Below are 10,000 nucleotides of genomic sequence, written 5' to 3' on the forward strand. Positions count from 1 at the left end.
GACGGCGGAGTGATCTGAATAAACGGTTGGGAGTATTTTGCAATCTTTTACGTGATCTTTTTGCTGCTTTGAAATAAAGAAGTAGTCAAGTCTACACTGTATTTTAATTGACGGGTTAGCCCATGTAAAGCCTGGTTGATCTGGATTCTTGAAACGCCAGGAATCAAGTAAATTGTGTGTTTTGATTAACGACTGAAGCTCGTCGAGAGAGGCTTTTTTCCTGTCTATCGGTCTACCGCCTTTTTTGTCTGAAGTGCTAATTGTACAGTTAAAATCACCTCCCAACACCAGGTAGGGGATCAGAAATTCTTTTGAAACGTCCCTGAGGGAAATAACTTGTTGGGTTGTGTCATTCGGTGCGTAAATGTTTACTAAAACCACTTTCGTACCATCAATAATAGTCTCGGCTAAAATACATCTGCCAGAATTATCCGCATTAATTTTTTGGAAGTCAACGTCAAGACGTGGTTTGAATAAAATCATGACTCCTCTACGATGAGAGGAGCCATGACTGGACGCGATTTTGCCTCCCCATTCTGTTTCCCATCTTTTGATGGATTCCGGCGAGGAATAAGTTTCTTGCAAGAAAATTATATCCGATTGCTGTTGGTGGAACCAACGAAAAACTTGTTTATTGAACAAGGGCGTTTCGAAAACTAGGACCTAAAGACCTCAAAAACTAAGACTCCTAGATAAGTGAGGCCTTGAAAACTAAGACCCCTAGAAAACTAAGATCTCGAAACATTCGTTATTGGGATGAGATCAACGACGCGATCGTCAACGAGAACGCCACAAAACAAGAATATCATTGGTTAAAAGACGCAAAATAAGGGAAAAATAATCGTGCTGCACGTGCGGCACGGTTCCATCTACTTTAATTATGTATCATCCATTTGGAGTGTTTTTTAGAAGGTATCGAGAACAAGGTTCTACTGGCCTGAAACAAGAGTAGTACTGTACGTGACATAAATTACAAGCGTGACAAAAAAACAAATGTGATAACCTGAATATGTCATCTCTCCTGAGACGACCAAGAATACAAAAGATTTTTACGGTATCTTTATTTGAACTGAAACCAAGCTAAGGATCATTTTGTAAAAACTTCAAGACAGTCATCTCGAAAAAATGTCTACCTAATTTGGTGTCTGTTGTTGTCATCGTGACTAAAAGTCCAAATGGCAATTTTCTGTTGGTAAAGTATATTATCGACATATTAGAAGCCATGTTATTTAAACACTTTTTACCAATTCCAAACATTGTGTCTTCCCCCTCCCATATATCGTAGGGCGGGAATGATCGTCGGAAATTTTCAAAAATACCCCTAAAAGATACTGGAGTCTTACGAAGGTAGGCGTAGCAACATAAGATTTTTACGCCTAAAAAATACCAGCTGAAAGTGAACAAATTTATAATGTTTAAGCACTTTTAATAGTTCCAGAGACGTCAACTTCAAACACCCTCTTCTTGAAAAGTTTAGAAAAGCATTGTCAAAATTATAAGATCTATTAACTTCAAGATAAATAAAGATATCCTAAAAGATACCAGCTTGGACTTTGGTGGCCCAAAAACTGTTTAGACACCCTAAAAGATACGACGATCATCCCCGCCCATTGCCAACTGGAACCCCCTCTCCCCCCCCCCCCCCAACCCTCCCCGGAGTTTTTTCACTAAAAAGAAGAGAAAACGATGTGATGATAAAAAAAATAAAAAATTGAAAAACAGGTTCAAGAGAGGAGCCTTGAAATTCAATCTTGTACTCGGCGCTTATTGAAACCACATTAAGATGTACATGCAGGTGTCGTTACAAAGGCATCACTTTCTCAGTTGTTTTTTAAGACCCTGAGTGTTGGTCCAACCGGGGTTTTTGATCCCGCAACCTCCCACACGGTAGATAAGTCCGATGCTTAACCAACCTTAAGTCCCGGGGGCGGGAGAAACTCCCATATGAAAAGATAGGGGGTGCTCGTCGGAAATTTTGAAAGGAACCCCTTAGGGTCGATTTACACGATACGATTTTGTCGCATGCGACAAGCTCACTACAGGTCTACGACATGACTTACGATTGTCGCAGCGTTTTAAAACATGTTTTAAAATGCTACGACATTTTTTCTGACGTACACAACAATCGTAAATCATGTCGTGGGCCTGTCGTAAGCCGTTGTCGCATGCGACAAAGTCGTACCGTGTAAATCGGCCCTTAGAGGTACCAAGATACTGTCTTGTGGGCGTGGCATGAAATTTTTTTCACCTCAAAGAGGTACCAAATTATGGGTTTTAATAAGACCAAATTAAAAAATAGTTAATTATCAAATGTCTCTTTTCATGATTTTTCGTCTCACTACCCTAAAAGGTAACGCTAAAGCTCCCGTTGTGGACCTTTTGAAACTCAACACCCTAAGAGGTACAAAAACCGCCCTTTTAGCCCCTAAAAGGTACGACAAGTACCCCCTTCCTAGTCTTTTCGTATGGGAGCTGGGTCTCAAGTACCATCAAGGCGGAAGACTTTTCCTCGAAGAGAGTTCATCAATAAACGAATTTTTCGAGGTCTTTGTTTTCGCGGTCTTAGTTTTTGAGGTCTTAGGTCTTGTGTCTTATTTTTCGAGACACACCTTATCTTACACCTTAAAGCTCAGCTGTAAATTTTGGTTGACCCTTTGGTGGCTATAGAAGCAAATGAGTCTCATTCAAAAAATGTGGAAATGCTTCTCATCCTTTATAGTAATCCTCATATGGCATGGAGCTCTCGGTGTTGTGGTCAGGCCTCATTTCCCCGGGGGGTAGGGAGTACTTTCTTATAAGAGGTTAATGGGGATGTGCTCCTGGATGGGGTCGCATTTTCACCACTGGATTGAGTATAATGGGGTTACATTTATAGTAGAGTAGCCTGTGTACAGCCGCCCGCTCTCCGAAAAAAAAAATCCGGAGAGGAGCGTCTGTGATTTACCGTGAGTAATCGTGTTCCGGAAAAATTTGCATACATTATTAAGTGATCTACGCTGACCAAAATTTGCGTGGCTCATATTTCGTTGGTGCTAAATTCTCAAAATGATGGTCGATGAGGTAGATTTCAAACGTGCATCGAAGAGAGTCTCCGATCACGGTTTTAAGATACCTTGGCTTTATAGCATAGAAGCACTCTTAAAGGAAAGGACGTATTTGCAAGTCTTCCAACCAGGTACGGCTCTGATCTTCAGAACAGTACAGGTCGTTGCCGATGAGCTGTTGTTTTCCTCGGTGTGTTCACATCTCAAATCTTCCAGGGCATCACGCTTTGTAGATTGTGCTTGAGAATGGCTAAGCTGGTCCGAGCAAGGCGTTGGGATTACATTGACTGGTAAGGAAGAGCGGGACACGTTTTCGAGTGGACAATCTTTTGAATAGTGCTATATTCACCTCGTGAAAAGCGCTTTCGTTTCCTTTGCGCTGACAACAATTTAATTCCTACAAATGTACGTCGAATCGATTTCCACTTTACACTCCATAGATAACAATTCCGCTCGTACTTTAAAAGAAAAACCTCTTTGACAATCAAAAAGATTTTTATCCGTATATTGTACCGTGCTCAAAGTACACACGAACTCACGGTGTTGATGTGTTGATGTGGAGAAATACAAATAAAAACCAATCAAAACTCATTGTTTCAATGATGTAATGATCGATGGGTAATAACCAATCAAATCATTTTCCACACTTTCCAGGAAAAATCACGTGGTACAGAACACGATTATCAACGGTAATTCACAGACGCTCCTCTTTTTTTTTTTTCGGAGAGCGGGCGGCTGTACACAGGCTATAGTAGAGTTACTAGAATGGGGTCGCACATTCTTGGGATTTCTGAGATAAGAAAATTCTGGTAAGCAGGGATTTAAAAATAAGAAGATGCGCGGTTAAAAAATGGCACTGAAATGGTTAGTGCTGTTGTTTTAATAATTAACAGTCGGCTCGGTAGGGTACGTTTGCTAATATTTACGGCTAGCAAATGTACCAGAATGTTTGTACTGTAGGTGAAAAGTAAAGTGTTCTACATTCAATTTAACAAACGTGTCAATTCATTTAAGGATGACCTACTTAAAGGTCTTTATAAGTTAGAGGCATAGTCAGAAAGTGACTAAGTTGGCGTAGCGAAAATGACATTTGCTCAAAAGTGACTAAGATGGGGTCTATGATTGGCCACACAATAGACTATAATGGGGTAGGGGTTGGCCACCGTACAGAGATTTTAAAAGCTGACGTTTCGAGCGTTAGCCCTTCGATTTGCTCTGACGAAGGGCTAACGCTCGAAACGTCAGCTTTTAATTTTAAAATCTCTGTACGGTGGCCAATTTACATTATCAACTCCGTTGATAAAACCAAATTTTTGTATACTACTTCCCCACCGACGCAGCACCACAGTTTCTTTAGAAACTACCCCCTTCATTTACTTGACATCTAGCCGATCTCGTTTAATACAATAGACCTTTTCGGCTTGTACATTTTGTTTTCCCAATACAGATCATGTGATAATACTGAGGAGGCTTGGTCCTTTGTTTTGTTCATTAAAAAGAGTGTATGCAGGCATATTCATGCAAGACCAAACCACCTGAGTATTATCACATGATCTGTATTGGGAAAACAAAATGTCCAAGCCTAAAAGGTCTATAGGGAGCTTTAACAACGACAACGGCGACGTCAACGCGAAGGTCACAAATTTGCATATTTAGTGGGCAAAAACAATAGCTTTGCACGCTCTGCACGTGCGTTTTTCATTTTTGTCCATTTCTTTGCCGTCGTCAGCAAAACCGCAACGTGAAATAACCAAATTTCAGGTTTTATGGACAACGTCATTACTTGAGGATAAATTTTCATTTTCTGCCCTAAATTGAGCGCCGCTCATAACGTTTTCAGTCCAGAGGGATTGCCATACCTTTCTCGCATTAAAAACTTGGAATAGTCGTGAAGTGATAACAATAATGAGAATTTATGTTTTGTGATGACGTTCACGTTGCCGTTCCTGTCGTCGTTGCTAAAGCTCCCTAATGACTTATGAACAAAAACTTACACTGAAACGGACCTCATAATTTGGCTGCAAGACAGTACTCCGTTTCTTTTTCCCTGTAATACGGAGGACGAAAAAACACGCTTTTCAGAGAGTAAAAAAATAATGGTTACCACAGTATGGTATCCAAAGAAACAGGAAGCTCATAAATCTTGATCCAGTGTAATTTAATTTAAATAATTGTGAATTTTTACACATTATTTCGTGCACCCTTTGCAATCAAGTGCAAAAACTGTGTCAACTCGAACAGCATGGCAGAGTGCATTGCATCTGAACAATCAGTGGACTGTGCTTCGGTCGCATATCGGATTGGCTTTAATGCAGATCGCTGTGTGAAAATGTCCGTGGATTATAAGGATCACGGCATTCAGTCTAAATCCTTTGTCAAAACCTGTTATACACAATAATTATGTGAACAAGGTGATAGATCGTTTCAAGAGTGTCGCAAGACAACCAACTCGACATGTGAACTAGATTGCTGTTCCGGCGACTACTGCAACAGTGGTACGGCGCCAATTACTAAGCATCTTGTGATCGCCGCTTGCGCTCTGATGTCCCTGTTCCGTCAGTAAGCAGAGCTACCGTGGGCAGCAGTTTACAATTCATCCCATGTTTTGGTATTTTGTAACTATCTAGTCATTTAGATGAAAAAAAGTGCAAACAGATAAAGTTTTAGGATTTGTATCTCTTCAGGATGCATTAAAACAGTGAAGTTTTTGGCCGTAATAGTCAGTCATGATATAGAGTCCAATTTTTGTATGTCTTGAGGCCACGCTCGAACACCAGGGAGCTTTAACAACGACAACGCCTTCGGCAACGAGAACGTCACAAATTTGCATATTTAGTGGGCAAAAACAAGAGCTTTGCACGCCCTGCACGTGCGTTTTAAATTTTTGTCCATTTCTTTGACATCGTCGGCAAATAGCCGAATGTAAGGCTTTATGGAGAACTTCAGCACTAGCAAATAAATTTTCATTTTCTCCCATAAATTAAGCGTGACTCATATCGGTTTCATTCTTGAGGGACTGCCACTCCATTGTCATGTTTAAAAGCTTGGAATGGTCATGAAGTGATTACAATGGCGCGAATTTATATTTTGAGATGACGTTCTCGTTGCCGATCCCGTTATTAGAGAGCTTAAGCACGCACGGTTTTGAGATGCGGACGGCAACCGGAAGTGAGCTGTTTTTCCTTTTAATTTGGTTACACACAATAACATTTAAATTGCTAAGATCTTTTCCCAATTAGAGATGATTAGTATAAAAATCTGGGAGACACCACTGCCCTGGCAAGCTAAAATTTCTCTTCCGGTTGCCGTCCGCCTCTCAAAAACGTGCGTGCTTAAGCTCCCTATTGACGGTCCACAGTCCAGAGTCCAGAAGTATGTCCAGTCCAGCTTTCATGATATGCCGGAATAGAGAGCGTTTTCATTGAATGAGCGGACAGAACAAATAGCAAATAACGTGTACAAGTATTCCCGCGTGTTCATAAAGGGGGCTTCCGACAGGCTCATATATCATGTTAACAAGGACCTGATATTATCCTGATCGTCCTTCCTCTTCATTAACCCCCCTAAGGGGCTTAAAACGTTTCACTTTCTGTCCGGTCCAATTACCATTCGGTACGCGGCTAAATCTGTAGAGGCCTTAACGACTTTCAACAAAGCAACTGCTTGCAGTCAACTTTCCGTTTGAATTAAAGACTTTAGGTGAACTTCATACAAAAACGGAATTGAAAATAGGGAACTTAAGCACGCACGTTTTTGAGAGGCGGACGGCAACCGGAAGAGAGGATTTGGCGTTCCAGGACAGTGGTGTCTCCCACATTTTTATACTAATTATCTCTAATGGAGAAAAGATACTTGGCAATGTAAATGTGGTTGTGTGAAGACAAGTTAAAAGAGAAAACAGCTCACTTCCAGTTGCCGTCCGCGTCTCAAACGCGCTTGCTTAAGCTCCCTAATATGTCTACAGCTGACGCAAGGCGCTGCCAAGAGACAACACTGTCAACTTTCCGCTTTCGGGGGATACCATCACGGAAATGAGTATTATGATTTTATTTTTGTATTTTATTAATTTTTTTACTTGATTTGAAATTACTTAGAAAAACACAATTAAATAAAATTAGGCTGTTTTAAGATTACTTACAAAAATACAATCAAATAGAAATTACAATACAAATTAAAGTCTGTATATAAAGAACAAATTACAGGGGTTTTCTCTAATTTAATAGTATTAGTAATGTATACCTTTATTCTATTATGTTCTTCTAGTCAGCAGCTACTAGATGGAATGCTGTTATGTGATACAAATTTCTTCCACTTAACGTCGTGAAAAATACGCTTACCAATTGATTCAGCAATCATACTTTCAATTTGATATATTGAGGCTACTTTTGCGAGGTAGATTTTTAACGACGACGGATACCCTTTATTGCGGCAGCGTTTCACTTTCTGCCCAATTACCATTCGGTACGCGGCTAAATCTGTAGAGGCCTTAATGACTTTCAACTAATAAGCAACTACTTGCAGTCAACTTTCGGTTTGAATTAAAGAGCTTTGGATGAACTTCATACAAAAACGGACTGAAAATACGTCTGCAGCTGACGCAAGGTGCTGCCAAGAGGCAACACTGTCAACTTTCCCCTTTGCGTGTACATACCATCACGGAAATGAGTATGCTTTTCAAGAGGGCCGTTTATACGAGAGAAAATATTACATAAGACGCAAACACCCCGTATAAATGGTACAAAATCTACTTTCACGGCCTCATACAAAAACGAAATAAGTCAGACGTGGAACTTTTCATGTGCCGAACCTAATTCTTGGAGTAAACAAATACCCTTTTCAACGGTATAAATAAGGAAATGAACTGGAGAAAGAACTTTGAAACGACTGATTTCCATTCCATCCCATTTCGCCTCAGAACGAAAAGCCAAAATAGTTACCTTGATAATTTAGTCGCTAAGTTGAAACAGCTTTATTTGCTGTGCTTTTTTATATTCCAGGAAATTGCGATCATATTGAGATGCGAATGCACACCATGAATTTTAGTTCATATAAAGTCAGGAGAGTCAACCGTACGTTGTGAGCTGTCTAGTTTTAGAATGTTCTTCCCAGTTTTTCGAGAACGCTCTTGACGGTCGTTACGCTTCTTGGATTTCTCTTCACAGAGCACACGTAGTAAAGTGTCACTAGTCTCTACTAGCCAATCATCGGCGCAGTTATATCGAAAAATTATATTAAAATAATTTATGCATTAGATTCAATTGTTATTATAATTTGCTCAAACAACTTTTTGTTCTGATTGGTTCGTTTAATCATTCTGTCAAATTTGATAAGCATCTCATTGACAACTGTCAGGTGTGTTCTTAATGTAGGGTGCGGTTATCAACTGAGCTATTTCGTTGTTAAGGAGCTCGATCGGAGAACTGCGCGACTAATCACGGTTTCAAGATGAAAATCCTGTTTTCCTTGGCTTTTTTGCTCTGCATCTCAGCTGGTGAGGTTGCTTTTACTTATAACCATCGATTTGGTACCGTAGTGATTCCGAACAAAGGTTTACAGAGTTTACATCAGGGTTGAATTAGTCCCACCCAATTCACACTACTTCTAAACTTCCCACACCATGGTTTGTTCAAAATTATCTAATCTGGCGCCTTCCTCTTGTCATTCTGTGTTTTAGACATGTGGGTTGTTCAAACTAGCATTCAGGTTAGAGAAGTGGTCAAATTGATTGAACGAATGAACTAGAAACACCTTAAGACTCGAGGGCTACTTTATAGTATTTACCTGAAACTGCCTTGTCATTTTTTATGCTACAAATGGATATTCATACTCGCATTTCCCTGTAAGTGGTAAAACATTGATTCTTATTAGAACAATGTTTAAAACTGACTGAAGATAAACCTCTTTGGCCTCTACTTTTGTTATTATCGAACAAATGAGTAACTGCGAAAATGTTTGCAAAACTTTTGTCTCTTCAATAGAGTGTGCACGAATTCTTTAATCCCTCTTCAACCGAGTGTGCAACAAGAATGATCTAGAAACAATTTTAACTCGAGAGCTTGTCCACAACGTTTGCTTTAAAACAATTGATTCCTCGGTAAAGAGACGCATTATGCGTCTGGACGAAGTATCCACTTTAGTGCGTCTTCGAAGACGAACTAAACTGGATAGTTCGTCCAGGCGCATTATGCGTCTTGTGCCCGTCTTTACACTAGACGAATTTATTATACGCAGAAAAAATGTTTGTCCCAGACGAATTATGCGTCTCATATAGTTCGTCCCGTCTTTACACTAGATGGATAACATGAGAGAAGCTTAATTCGTCTGGACGGATTTTACGTCTCTAGTATAAAAACGGCCAATGGGACACAAAACTAATTGGGAATTAGGAAGAAAATATCATTGCGCTTGATTCTCTGAAGTCCCAACTTGGAGCTTAATTAATTGTTGAACGCCCTGCCATTTACTTCTTCTTCAAAGAATGCCGCAAAATGCTAACAACGCTTGACTACTTGACATCAAGCCGATCTCTTTACAATGATTTATCAACAAAAATTTAAACTCGTTCTTACATTGAAACCGACCTCATAATTTGGCTGCAAGACAGGCAGTCCGTTTCTTTTTCCCTGTAATACGGAGGACGGAAAAACACGCTTTTCAGAGTGTTGTATCCAAAGAAACAGAAAGTTCATATGTCTTGATCCAGTGTAATTTACTTTAAATAATTGTGAATTTTTGCTCTTTATTTCGTGCAGCCTTTGCAATCAAGTGCAAAAACTGTGTCAACTCGAACAGCATGGCAGAGTGCATTGCATCTGAACAATCAGTGGACTGTGCTTCGGTCGCACATCGGATTGGCTTTAATGCAGATCGCTGTGTGAAAATGTCCGTGGATTATAAGGATCACGGCATTCAGTTTAAATCCTTTGTCAAAACATGTTATACACAAGAATTGTGTG

The 10,000-nt window shown here is 39.9% G+C and overlaps 1 long non-coding RNA gene across 1 annotated transcript in view; it reads left to right on the forward strand.

Annotated features, from left to right (window-relative positions):
* The first annotated feature begins 7,969 nt into the window (after nt 1-7,969).
* Nucleotides 7,970-10,000, forward strand: part of LOC138036408 (uncharacterized) — a 2,341-nt gene continuing 310 nt past the window's right edge. Inside the window, exons 1-2 of the long non-coding RNA XR_011129843.1 lie at nt 7,970-8,535; nt 9,797-10,000. The exon at nt 9,797-10,000 is cut by the window's right edge and continues 310 nt beyond it. This is a non-coding gene — a long non-coding RNA (uncharacterized lncRNA). The remainder of the gene's footprint in view (nt 8,536-9,796) is intronic.

The sequence above is a fragment of the Montipora capricornis genome, unplaced genomic scaffold (assembly GCF_036669925.1).
Source record: "Montipora capricornis isolate CH-2021 unplaced genomic scaffold, ASM3666992v2 scaffold_484, whole genome shotgun sequence".
In the NCBI taxonomy this organism is placed as follows: Eukaryota; Metazoa; Cnidaria; class Anthozoa; order Scleractinia; family Acroporidae; genus Montipora; species Montipora capricornis.